This window comes from Cupressus sempervirens, chromosome 5 (assembly GCF_028749045.1).
Source record: "Cupressus sempervirens isolate cs-2001-9-10 chromosome 5, ASM2874904v1, whole genome shotgun sequence".
NCBI classification, from domain to species: Eukaryota; Viridiplantae; Streptophyta; class Pinopsida; order Cupressales; family Cupressaceae; genus Cupressus; species Cupressus sempervirens.
The window spans coordinates 1,047,320,470-1,047,332,506 of NC_143122.1; positions in this window are offsets into that span (position 1 = coordinate 1,047,320,470).

Here is a 12,037-nt window from a genome sequence, read left to right on the forward strand (position 1 = left end):
CAACCCAAATATCAATGAAGATCACTCTACCAAGCTAAAAATTTATGGCTTCACATTTCCTTCACCCTAGCTCTTAAACAAGCTTAATGGGTCACAACCCCCAAATCTTGGACTAAGCCTTGAAAAGGTATGGAGGTACTGAAAAACACTTCTAGTCAAACAATTAGGTATGTTTGGCACCCCACAAAGTTTATCTTCCCATTCGATCTCTTACTTCTTTCACAAATAGGCCTAATAGGCCAAGAGCCCCAATTAGGCCTCTTAAAGCAATAAAATAGGATTCTTCTCCTATGATTTCCAAAGAAACTTTGAAAATTTTTGTAGGTTTATTGGTCTATTTGGAATACCCTTAAATATTTTTGGGGTCTTGGGGTTATACTCTCCCATCCATTAGCCTAACCCAAATTAGGTGAAGATAGGGTTGTTTAGGCTTAACTGACTAGTCCAACAAGAAAGTTTGTTTTAGGATAGTTATGTGATTGGTATAAAAATATCTCCTTCATGGGATGATGGTAAGTCCTTCTTCTCCAATGATCAAAATAAATTAGGACTCTAGCTTTGTTCCCTTTCAAACATCACACTTCTAAATGTGGTCTTCCCTAGTCGAACTTGCCACAGGCTTGACTAGGACACGACCTTCAAAATGGCTTCTCTACATTTGAAGGCTCCTAATTCTATAAAAATGAATTACATTGATTCTAATCACTATCCCCAAGATTCTTTATAGATTGAATGGTGGGAAAGTGAGTTAGAGCTCCATCTTCAAGGTTTATCTAGACAAAATTAGTGATATTATAAAACATAAAGAATTTTTAAAAAGGTAATAATATTGATCATAAATCCTATATGCCAATGTACATATTGAAGAAAAAATGCAGACCAAAGATGAACAAGCTACAGTATGGATCTTACACACCTAACTGCCTATTGTCATTAAAAATAAGGTAATCACTCACAAAATGCTTTAGATTGCTGATTGCAAAAACAAACCATTCATACAATGGACTTCCAACCCTTCTTATAGGTCTTTTCCAACCTTATATGGGGTAGAAATATATTCCTTTTAACTCCTTCACAATGAATTGCAACTTGCTCAAGTAACTTTTAAAAATTGCAAAATTCCTCAACGCAACTTTTCTAACTTTTTGCATCCTTTTGGGAAATTGGTCAAATGATCTTTCTACATTTCCAAACTCCACCATAAAGATTAATTGTGGTCAAAACCATACCCTAACTATTCCTAGACCCTAATTCCCTCATGATAATTTTATCATCGTACATTGTGCTAATTAGAGGTCTTTGCAACTTTCTAGCCCCTAATTGCACTTAGTAAAAAGGCCTAAGAACTGATGAACAACACTCTCCAATGTACCTCATCCATGGTCAACATGATGTTATCCTTCACATCCAAAATTACCTAAGGCTCATACTTAAAGAAAAAAAGATGAAACCCCAATTTCCTTGGCAATCCTTAGGTGCTTCTATACTAGAAATTATTTTTCAAGATGAACCTGTTGAAGTAGAAATAAGGAAAGAGATTGTACTAGAAAAATATATGAGAATACATCATGCACCTAAGAAACCATTGGAGGTAAAGAATCTATAGTTATGTCAAGGAAGAAACTAAAAAATGAAACATGTTTAATTTGTGAATTTGAGCCTTAATCAATGAAAGATTCTTTGGAGAATGAGGATTGGATTCATGCAATGAATGAAGAAATTGAGAAGATAGAGAAGAATCAAACATGGATATTGGTACCTAGACCAACACAGAAAAATATTATTGGAACAAAGTGGTTATTCAAGAACAAGCTAAATGAAAAAGATGAAGTCATAATGAATAAAGCAAGATTGGTTTGCAAAGGTTATGCATAAGAAGAAGGTGTTGATTATGGGGAAACATTTTCCCCAGTTGCAAGAGTAGGAGTCATAAAACTACTTGATTATTCTTCTTATAAATGATTTAAGGTCTATCAAATGGATGTCAAATCTATATTTTTAAATGGAATTCTTGAAGAAGTTTACATTGAGCAACTAGAAGGATTTGTTGACCCTAGCAAAAATATCATGGTATGTAAGCCGTAGAAGGCTATATATGGTTTGAAACAAGCCCCTAGAGCATGGTATGAGAGTTTGCATCACTATTTGGTGAAGATATGATTTGTAAGAACTAATGATAATATACAATTATATTTGAAGACTAATAGTAACAATGAGATATTGTTATCTAAAATATTTTTTTGATGATATCATATTTGGAGGAAAGGAAGCATTATGCAAATCATTTGCAGAGGAGATAAAGAAGGAATTTGAAATGTCAATGTTTGGTGATATCAAATTCTTTGTCAGTTTACAAATATATCAAATGAAGCAAGATATTTTCATTAATCAATAAAAATACATCAAGGAGATACTAATTTTTTTTGGAATGGAAGATTCAAGACTAGTAACAGACCTATGGCCATAGGACATAAGTTATCCAAGAATGATGATTCTACTAATGTGAACCAGACATTATATAGATAAATGATTGGAAAAATATCATATGTTGTTCATAGTAGGCTTGATATTGCATTAGTAGTTGGAATAGTTACAATATTTTTGACAAGTTTAAGGAGAATCACATGATGGCAGTAAAAAGAATACTGAGATATTTGAAATGAATAGAAGACCATGGCTTATATTACAAGAAGAATGACAAGTTTGAACTAAAAGTATTCACTAAATTAGATTGGATAGGAAATGTTGATGACAAAAAAAGTACAAGTAGAGGAGATTTCTTTTTAGGAAAGAGACTAGTTTTTTGGACAAGCAAGAAATAGAACTGCATTTCTCAATAAAAAACTGAAGCTGAATATGTGGCAACATCACTGAATTATTCAAACATTGTATGGATCAAGAATTTATTGAAAGAAATAAATGAAGTGATTACTGGTCTAGTTGTTATGTATTGTGATAACACTAGTGCTATAAACATAACAAAGAATTCAATGATGTACCCAAAGACTAAGAATATTACTATCAAGTATCACTACTTGAGAGAGCTAGTTCAAGACAAAGAAGTAAGATTGGAATATGTACACACCAAGGAGAAAATAGTTGATATTTTCACTAAAGCTTTACCTAAGGATTCTCATGCATATCTAAGAGGTAAATTAGGGGTGATTCCCCTAGACAAGGGTGCTTAAACAAAGATGGAGCTTTCCATCAAATGTGTTGGTCATAATATCTTACAAGTTGATGCAAATAGTCCTACTTTAGGAGTTTCCTAAAGTAATGAATTAAGAAGGAAAAAATGATATATCTATCATACACATATGATAGATGAAGAATTTATTATGTACATGGAGACATCTACATGATCAAAGTAAAAGAAACAAATGAAGTGCCTTTAGCATTGTTGTCAAAGAGGGAGATATATAAAGATTGATAGTTACCATTAAGTAATAAGAGAATGATAAAGAGGAAGTATGCATGATATTCAACAAGAGATATTTGAAGAGAAGGAATGCAAGGTATTATCAATAATACAAAAGAATTTGATGGAGTTCATGATATGATATGATAAAGGGAGCTTATGTGTTGTATAGCATAGTTGCGTGAATGAGAATTAGAGTGAAACTAAAAGAAAAATATTGTTGGACATATAGATGAGAATCAAAATGAAACTAAGGATATTAATAAATATCTAATCATAAACATAAAGGTATTTTTCTTGATATAGTACATGTTTTGAATTGCATGGTAACTAGAGGGGTTGTCATCAATGCTAAAGAAGGAGATTATTGGAAACTACAATTGGGACAATTTTTATGTTTCTATTAATGTCAAACCTCACCGGTAAGATAGTTTTCTATCTAATTTAAGTGTCATATCTAGATTATTGAGAAAGAGGATTTGAGAATTTGGTCATAACAAGAGCACCTAGAGGAAATGTTGAGTTATGGAGATGAAACTATAATGGACACTTGATTAGTTAGAGTTTGACAAGATAAAATGATTATTTAAATCATGCTATAAATGAAGATGACCATTGTACTAAAGCCTTGAAGAAGTGATCAAAGATTGACCAAAAGTATAGGCTTGATCAAGAAATAGAGTAGAAGATTAAGGAACTTGAAAAGAATGTTGAGTGATGCTAGTGTTGATCATGCACCACTATATTCCAAGTCAAAATAGTGTCAAAGGAGCATCAATATTGATTGAGTCTAATTAAATGTGCCAAACAAGAATGTTAGTAGCCACCAAGTAACACATTGATGACCGAGTATTAGAAAAAAGTGTTGGCCAAGGGACAACATTTGATTAATAATGTGAAAATCATGATTTTCAACCAGCATAGTTCATTTCTTGGAATATATAAAATGTGTGGAAGATAATGATGAATGACCTAGAACATTTAATTTAAGGGAATCCATGTTTGCATGTTTCTATAAAAGGATTTATGTAGAATTTTGGAGAAGTTTCTAGAAGAAAAAAGAGGAGATGAAATGATGGAAGGATTCGATGAATATAACCTAACCCTAAGATTTACGGTGATTTTTAAGCAACAAAAGATTAGAATTACCTATTTAAGGAGGTGTAAGGACTAAACCTAATAAGTTTAGTAGTGCTAGTGAAGAATTAATAAGATTAAAGAATTTTTTGATGCTATTGATTAGGGAACCTATTGGAAAACTGATTGAAAAGGATTACTATCAAAGAGGGAGATTGTTGTTAAAGAATGTTTTCAATCATTTTTTTGTCATTGATTTTAAACTTGCTATTAGCTAGAATGACAATTTCTTATAAGATCCAAGTAATATCACTTAGTTGATTGATGAAGAGGATTTAATCAACAAGATGTAACAAAAGTACCTAAGGAAAACATTTAGTTATGGTTTTGTAATGAAGTGCAAGGATTCGTTAAGACAATGGTTAAATGATGTATTGATAACATACTTGAAGATATAGAGGTTGGCCACACCTAGAAACATTGAAGTAATAAGTTGGAACAAGATTGATTGTAAAGCTTAAACTAAGTTCATTAGTAAGTGCCAAGCAAGTTAGTTTAAGCCAAGTAAATTTTTCAGTTAGTGTTGAGCAAATGAAAAATCTAATGTGTGCCAAGTGATATAGAAGGAGCCGATCATTTTTAGATGCCAAGAAAAGTAACAGGTGCTGAGCATCCGACAAACTTAGTGAATGTCGCGTGAATCCACAATAGGCACCGAGCATCAGTAAAATGTAGTTGATTCCTGTATACACTAATATGTTAGCAAGAAACACTAATCTATTTTTAAAAATAAAGCATTTACTAACAAAACTAATATAAACTTTAGATGAGACAAAGTGAGGTCCTCAAATGAGAATATGAGCCATGGATAGGCTCTCTCAATGAGGATGATCGCTTAATTTGTAGAGGTGTCCTTTGATATGGATTTGGGATGTATGCTCAAGCTTCAAAATGCTTCAATGGAGGTGGATTTGGAATTTTTGGTGTGGGTTTATGTAAAAGTATGGACTTGGCTTCTCAAATTGACATGGTAACTTTAGCTTAAAGATTGTGATTAAAATGGCTTGGGAGGGGATCCACCTTATAGGCTAAGGGCTTGAGGGATGGAGGGGTAAGATGCAAGGATGGCAAGATGGTGAGGGAGGGCTAGGATGCACTTAAAGGGGAGCACATGGATTGTGCTTTTTTAGCACCAATAGGGAGTGGACACTTGTCACAAGGAGTATGGGTGTGAGAGGATAGGATAAGGGTTGGTCAAAGGCTCAATGAGGGTGGTTGGGTATGTAAGAGTCATGAGTGAGGATTTAAGAGCCATTTATGGCTTTGTAAGAGAATTCATAGCTTGGTGGTTGGGATATTTTGAGGGGAGACTTTGGCTTGGTTTAGGAAAGTTTTAAGCTTGCTTAAGAATGTGAAAATGATTAGGAGATGGGTTAGGCTTGGGTTAGGATTAGATTAGGGATGTTAGAGATGTGCAAGTGGATGGCATTGATGAAGGTGGGTGAGTTAGTGGCTAAGCTTAGTTAGTATGGGTGGATGGGGTGGATTAGGCTAAATGGAGGATTTAAGATAGGCTTTATGGGTTATTAGATTTGAGGGTTTTATTTATTAAAGTGATTTTAATAAATTTGGGATTTGGAAATAGATAGGAGAATAGGATTAATTGATAAATAATGGGTTATTTGATTTATCAATTAGGACTATAGATGATTAATTAAATTAATCAACTAGGGGATGTAAAAGGATTAAATAAATAGGAATTTAATTAATGATGCCTTTTAGAGATAGCTAAATAGGATTACCAAAGCGGTGTAATCGAATTTAGGTGTCTACAATGCTGAGTAACATAATATGTGCCAAGCTCCAAAATTTCAATAGTACCAAGCTACCGCATTATTGAAAAGTCAAATATTCACCAAATCTGAGCTGACAAGTTTGTTACCTTGAATTTTGTGAATCAGTTGGAGGATAAGGATGATGAGCTAGTGGCACAAAATTCTATGTAAACCATTTTTGAGTGAATTCAAGAGGATTCTTCATGATATTTTTAGAAGGAACAAAATGTGGGTTAGATTCAATGAATCCTACCTAACCATTTGAATAGAAATCAAAGGAGGGAAGAATGGAGTGGGAAAAGAAATTCTAGACTTCTATTTAAGGAGTCATAGACCAAGAAGAAAGAGTTGCTGGAGTGCCAAAAAAAATTGTGAAATGGTTGAAGGGTGTCAAGGAGAAGACATCAAGGAGAAGGAAGAACAGAGTACAGAGACTACTTCGATAAGTGGTTAGAAGTTAGATTGCACAGGTACATTGAGCATAAAGACTCAACGAGACCAAGCTTGAAAAGAGGGCAAGCTATCAAGAGTTGTAGAGACTAAAAACTAGGCAATGTTATGAGTTGAAGAAGTGATTTGAAATTTGCAAGATAAGTTGTATGTTGTAATTAGGTCAAAACCCCTTATTGTTACTCTCTAGAAATTGTATTAGTTAGGGTAAAAATCCTATGAACTTAGGTTGGTTTAATAGCCATTTGTAAATCCTTTAATAGGGTGGCATTCAAAGTGAATGTTATAAAGTCCTTTAACTAGGACCACTTCTAATAGGGTGGTTAAATCCTTTAACTAGGTCACATTTAATAGTGTGTTGTAGCCTTTAACAATGCATCACTTTAGAAGAGTGAGAATTGAGTAGCATGTTATTGGTGGTTTTTCCCAAATTGGGTTTCCACATAAATCACTGTGCCATGTGTTGATCTTTTCATGTGTTATGCTTGCATGTTGATTTATAGTAACTTGTTGAATAGGAATGTTTAGGCTTGGATGAATGAACAATTTATTAGGCTCACTTTACTTGAAGAAAAAATTGAATTGGACATTTAGACCTTGAATAACTAATTCACCCCCCTCTTAGTTATTGTAAAGAATTTTTAATAGTTGGTATCAGAGCCATCTGCTGATTTAGTTTCAAGGTACTAGAAGCAGAAAGATCAAGATGTCCAAGAGAGAAGTTCCCAAGCTCAAAAAAGATAACTTCATTGCATGGTAGAGTCTGATGAAATTGTACCTTGGATCAATAGGTGATTATGAAAAAATCTCAATTGGAGTAAAACATGTAGATCTAGTTGGACCCCTCTTTGAAAATGATTTGAACAAAAGGAAGGAGTACAATTAGGAAATGCTGGAGATTTCTTTTGCACTCAGTTATGCTGAATTTGATGATATCAAAGGTTGTGATAGTGCATTCAAGATGTGGAAAGCCCTGTCAAATATCTATGGAGAGGATTAGAATGTTCAGAGAGTAAAGAGAGAAAGCCTTAGAGGAAAGTTTGATGACGTGAAAATGGAGGAAGGTGAGAATGCTGCTCAATATGCCTCTAGAATGAAAGAAGTGGTAAGTGTAATAAGAAGTGTAATAAGAAGTCTAGGTGGTCATTTGGATGATTATACTATTAATAGAAACTATTTAAGAACTTTTCTTCCCATTTATTCTATTAGAGTATTAGCCATACAAGAGCTAAGGTGTGTAAAAGGGAACACACTAACCTTTGAAGGAATAGTTGGAAGATTTATTGCATTTGAGTTGTCCTACTTTGAAAACTACAGACCTAAGAATCTTGAATCTACTTTCAAGGCCAAGTTAACATTGAAAGATACCAAGGAGGTGAAATCAAAGAAGAAGAGTAGAAAAGGAAAACATGCATCTAGTGACAACAATATAAATGAAGAAGATGTGGAACAATTGGAAGCATTACTGACAAAAAGATTCCACAGAGGCAAAGGAAAATTCAAAGGTAAGCTACCTATCATTTTTTTCAATTGCAATGAAGTAGGACATATTTCTACAAGGTGTACACAGAAGAAGAAGAACTACAAAGAAGGAAATAAGTACAAGAACACAAGAGAAGATGATGGTAGAGATTACAAGGACAAAGGAAAAAGATGCTACGTTGTTGAAGAAGATTCTGATGAGAATGATGATGAAGTAGTCTATGTAGCCATGAAGGAAGAATTAGATGAAAATGAGGCAACAACATTGGCAACCTATGTAAACAATAATGACAAGTGGATCATAGAAAGTGGATGCTCACATCACATGATAGGAGACCAAAGTAAGTTTATTACCTTCACTTAGTATGATGGAAATAGTGTTAGATTTGGAAATGATGCTCCATGTCAAATCAAAAGAAAATGATTAATTAAACTTATAGAGAAAATTTCATGTGATAATGCATACTATGTTGAAGGATTAAATTGCAATTTTTTCAGTGTATCACAGTTAGGCAATGTAGGTTGCAAAGTAGAATTTGGCAACAAAACTACCAAAATCTATTACACTGATGGAAATCTAATAAGAAAAGGTGAACAAACTAGAAGTAATCTATTTTACCTAGATATGGAAGATGCAAGTTGTCTTGTTGTTAAATTTGATGATGTGTGGTTATGGCATAAAAGGTTGTGTCATGTTAACTTTGACAATCTGATTTGCATCAGCAAAAAGAAGAAAGTTAGAGGTTTTCCCAAACTAAAGAAGCCTGGAAACATAATGTGCAAACAATGTCAACTAGGAAAGATGACCAAATCAAGCTTCAAAAGCAAGACCTACACTTCCAAAGAATTACTAGAACTAGTCCATACTGACTTATATGGACCAATAGAAGTATAGAGCTACCTAAGAAATAGATACATAATGCTATTTGTAGATGACTATTCTAGGATAATGACTGCCATGTTCTTAAAGAAAAAATTTGATGCATTTCAAATGTTTAAGTTGTACTTGGCCAAGGTTGAGAAGGAAATAGGTAAAATTCTGAAGTGCCTAAGATCAGACAGAGGAGGAGAGTTTACATCAAAAGAATTTGAGATATTTTGCAATGATAAAGGTATCAAAAGATAAACATCAACACCAAGAACTTACCCATAGAATGACATTGTAGAAAGAAGGAATAGATGAGTGATAGACTATACCAGAACATTGATGATGGAGAAAAATGTTGCTCTAAAGTATTGGAGAGAAGCTATAAGTATTGCTATTTAAACCCTAAATAAAGTCTAGGTCAAGAAAGGAACAAATGCAACACCTTTTGAACTATGGTATGGTCACTCATGGGTATGTGCAGGATCATGGTGTGCCAAAAAGTGGCGATGTGAAAAAAATAGAGTTTGAACACGTCTAAAAGTGCTTCAAAATATGCTCTGACTTTTTTTCACCTATCTAGGTACCAAGCTTGGAAGGAAAGTCCAAGCCATATCGGATATCCGATCTAATATCGGATATCGAATATTATCGGATACACGATTATATATCGAATATTCGATAATTATATTACATTATTATTATAATATTATAATAATATAAAAACATTATATTATAATAGTATAATACATTATAATATAATATTATTAAATATATTATTATTATATAATATTGTTATTAAATATATAATATAATATAATATTTAATATTATAATATAATATAATAATAATAAAGTATAATATATTATAAACTATAATAATATAATATAATATAATATAATAATAATAATAATATTATATTATAACAATATAATAATATAATATAATATTTTATATTATAATATATATAAGATATAATATTTCAAAGCTATATATTGTTAGTGTAGTTTTTTATTTTTCCTATTTTGCTAGGTTTTTCCTACACTTTTAATAATCTTGCTTAGGTTAATAAAGCATGTCTTATTAGGTGAATGGTTGTGAGGTGTCACCTTCCTACATGTGAGCATCCATTAGCTATCTTGGGAAGATACTTTGCTATCTTTAGTCCAATAGATGGTTGCTTCTCATTGGTTGGTGTTACCACCTCCTCCCTCTTCCTAGCCTATATAAGCATGCTACCTAGCTTGTATTTGCATCTCTTATTTTTGCATCCTCTTAATGCTATTTTGCTTCCAGCATTTGCATTACTCTCTTGGAGACTAACTCTATGATGCTATTTTGATTTTGTATCATTTGCATTCATAGTTTAGATATTTACTCTTTGCACTAGTTTTCTGGGTTATTAATCTTTTCAGATTCTAACATATATAAAATCTAAAATATGTTATATATCTTATATATAAAATATAAGATATGGGCGTGATCAGATATTCGATATAGTATCGGATATCCGATACATGTAGCATACATTAAAAAAAAGAACAGACTTGCAGGCCCTTATTTCTCACTTTTTGAGGGCCAGTATTATCACACGATCGGATATCAGATACAAAATAGAATATCGAATATTAAGGTAAGTTTTTTTTGTTTTTTAAACTAGTTTTTAATCTAAATTTGATAGATTTTAGCATGATTTTGTTTGTTTTAGTTGAATCTAGGGTTTTTTGAAAAAAAAAGGTTAAAACTAAGGTTTTTTTTTTAATACGTATTACATTTTGCAATTCAATAGGAATGGTTGATCAGAATGATGACACTGAGGTAGGAAATAATATTCCTCTTAACCCCTCACCAAACAATCTAGTACCCCCACAAAACTGTCCACCAAACGATCCTCAACCCCCTCAAAACCCTCATCGAATCGAGGATTTGATAAATGAAAATCTCATCGAGTTGAGAGGTTTGCATAGAACATATAATAATGTACCTGCATTGGCTCCTATGTTATCCACGTTAAACACCATAGTGGATAACATTGAAACCCTTACAAACGAATAAAATGTCACTCTTTGTTGGCATGATCAAATGCACAATTTTTTTGATGATGGTTGGGATTATGATGAGGTTGTGGCCCTCAACATAAGAAAAGACAATTTGGCTAGCCTTTTTGCGAACTTGAAAAATGAGTTTACTAGTTGACCCAAAAAAATCCAAACTATTGATTAAATGGTGCACAAATGATGTCATACGTGCAAACTTTTGGGATCGTTGGTGGATGGTCTTTGATATCCCTCCACATGGAAATTTAGACATACCATTTTAATTCTTTAGAAAATTATATGCTGAATTCATGTTGAAACTTAAAGTGAACTATTGGAGCATGAAGCCCAACATGGGCTTAGGACTAGGAGCTCCTCAGGATAGACCCTTTTCCCAGCGGAATAAAGCTGGCACTTTTTTCCCCCCTCCTGATATCTCCCCTCCTCCTCGAGTGTAGCATCTAGATATTATGAAAGAGGCTAGCTCTTAGACTATCACAACCATTCATAGGCTGAGTAGCCGAATGATATCTCAGGCTAGGTCAATCTTGCCTCCTCATGTTGATGATGCTGGTGCCAGTTCATCATTGGCTAGCTCATCACATGTTTGTGTGCCTCACACTTTAATTATGTGTAAGAATATCTTCCTAGGTCCCATAGGTGATCTTCCTGAGTATCATTTTGTATTAGACGAGGATAGACCAGACACACGCACAAAGGCTACAGACCCTGATGCGAGAGAGGAGGGGAATGTAGAGGCATGAACTCCTTCGATGTCGGTATGTGTATATATTTTTTGTTATGAAATATGTGATTTAAAGTTAATTTTTATAATAGCGTAATTTTAATTTTTAAGCCATATTGACTTTTATAT